This window comes from Penaeus chinensis, chromosome 23 (genome assembly GCF_019202785.1).
Source record: "Penaeus chinensis breed Huanghai No. 1 chromosome 23, ASM1920278v2, whole genome shotgun sequence".
Lineage (NCBI taxonomy): Eukaryota > Metazoa > Arthropoda > Malacostraca > Decapoda > Penaeidae > Penaeus > Penaeus chinensis.
Window position 1 is genome coordinate 13745791 of NC_061841.1, and position 2500 is coordinate 13748290.

Sequence of the window (2500 nt, forward strand, 5' to 3'; positions counted from 1 at the left end):
CTTGAGAAGCGATAAGGAACAGTTTATCAGGATACTTGCATAGCATGTTGAAAGCCATTTCTTAGTAAATGACCTTCATCCTGCCTACCAAGCCCTGAGAAAGCTTGAACTCCAAGCCGTCCTCACAGACGACTGCAGTCTGCTCAGCAAGTAGCCAGATAATCTCAAATCCTGATGGGGTGTGTGTGCGTTGTGTTGAGTTCATTTCCTCCGCGACTGCCTCGAGGAGCAGGTGCTTCCTTCCTCTATCTATAATGTTCTGAAACATTCACAGAAAGGATCTCCCTTTCCGGCCTATGCTCGTTCCCTCCTCCTTGAACGTATCCGCGCTGGAAGGAGGGATGTCGAACATGCCTTCTACCGTTCATGTGTACGTTCGGATATCCTGAAGGAGCGGCTCCCCAGTCAAGTTTTCCAGCTCATTGCCGATATTGCTCACTATTCTTCCCGGTCCCTCTCCATCAACCATGGCCGCTCTCTCTCCCGCAAACTCTCCAGTCTCACCGCCCGCAGTCCCTGGTCCCGCTTCTCCCTCACCGACGCTGTCACCAACCTATCTTCCCTGTCCTTGACCGCCCACCAGCAACAACTCCTTGGCTTCGGTCTTTCCTTTGCCCTCCGCCCTCACCCCCTTACCTCCACCGACATTATTTCATATTTCGACCGCTTCATCTCTTCTCATAGAAACTCCTTCCCTGATGTCTCTCTCCTTCATGGTGCTTTCATCCTGGCCCTCGATTCTCTCCTCCATCCTAACTCTTCCATTCCCAGGCGTTACCGCGAGACCCTTCAAAGCCTGTGCAAGGAGGAGGTCCCCATTTTGCCTTCTGACAAGGGCAACTCGGTGGTGGTCCTCGACCGTGCCTCCTACCTGCAGCAGGCCCGTGACCTGTTGGACGACGCCTCCACCTATGCCCCCCTGACCAGTGATCCCCGGGAATGTATTGCTGCTACTTTACACCGTCGCCTGAAAGCGATAGCAGCTCGTTTCCCGGAGGCGAACCTCTACCAGAGGTTCAAGGTCATCAACCCTTGTCTCCCTCACTTCTATGGGCTTCCTAAAACCCATAAGCCTGCCGTGCCTCTGCGCCCCATCATCTCTTCCCGGGGATCTGTGACTTGGCTGGCGAAGTCCCTCACTCCCCTTCTCGGCACCTTCTCTCCTGCTCACCTCCGCCAATCTCAGGACTTCATCTCCCGTGTCCGTGGAGTCCCGCCAGCAACAATGATGAGCTTTGATGTAGACTCCTTGTTCACCAAGGTCCCGCTGGATGACGTCCTTGCTTTCCTTGAGAGAAGGCTCCCCCCAGAGGATCCTCGTCTCCCTTTGCCCTCCAGCTGATTCGTCTGTGTGTGGAGTCGAATTCATTCTCCTTTGAGGGTCGCTTCTACTCCCAGACCTTCGGCGTGGCCATGGGCTCTTCCCTCTCTCCCCGTCTTGGCTAACCTGTTTATGGAATTCTTCGAGTCTGAACTTCTCCCTTCCGTCTCCCTTCGTCCGACGGTATGGCTGAGGTATGTTGACGACGTCTTCGCTCTCTGGCCTCATGACCCTGCCCTGTTCTCGGACTTCCTGACCCAGCTGAACTCCCTCTCCCCTTCCATCCATTTCAAGGTGGAATGGGAGGTTGACAACAAGCTCCCCTTCTTGGACACCTTGGTACATCGCTCTGCTGACCATTTCTCTTTCTCCATATACAGGAAGCCCATGCATAGTGGTATGTACATACACTTCTTCTCATACCATCCCCTCCATGTAAAGAGAGGTGTTGCCACTTTGCTGTTCCTCCGCGCCCTCTGTATCTGTGACCCCCGTGCCTGGATGGAGAGATCGACTTCCTGTGTCGTTTACTCCAAACTTGGCTATCCTCGTCATGTTCTCGACGCCTCGTTATCCAGGGCACGGCGTACCTTCTACCACGACTCATCCCCTAAAGAGACTCCTCACCTGCCCGTCCTCAGCCTGCCCTACACTGAGGAGATCTACTCTCTCTGCCGCCCTCTTCACACTCTCAACTGCAGGCTGATCTTTCGCCTTGTACCTCCTGTGACAAACAATACTTTGGCGAGACGGGCGCCAGTCTCACTAAGCGCCTGTCTCAACATAAGTACGCTGTTTCCAGGGGACACAACAACAACGCTCTCTTCTGCCATCAGTGGGATACAGGCCATCTGATTGACTGGTCAGCGGCGCGAATTATCTTTCCTTCCGCTGACGTCCACGCCCGCAGATTGGTGGAATCTTCCCTAATAAAGCTGCTTCCTAATTTCAACCTGAACAGCGGCATTTCTCCTGCCGACAGTCTCCTCGCTTCCCACATCCTCCGCCTTCTCCCGTATGCCGGCCACCCTTCACACAGTCCGCCCGACCCTTCGACCTGATCTGACCTCCCTTCGCTTCCGTCCATTTGACCTCACCTACCCCGTGTCTCCGCGATGCCTTTCTTCTCTCTGTTTTATACCCCCTCCTCTTCCTTACCTCTTCAGACCTGAAGATGGA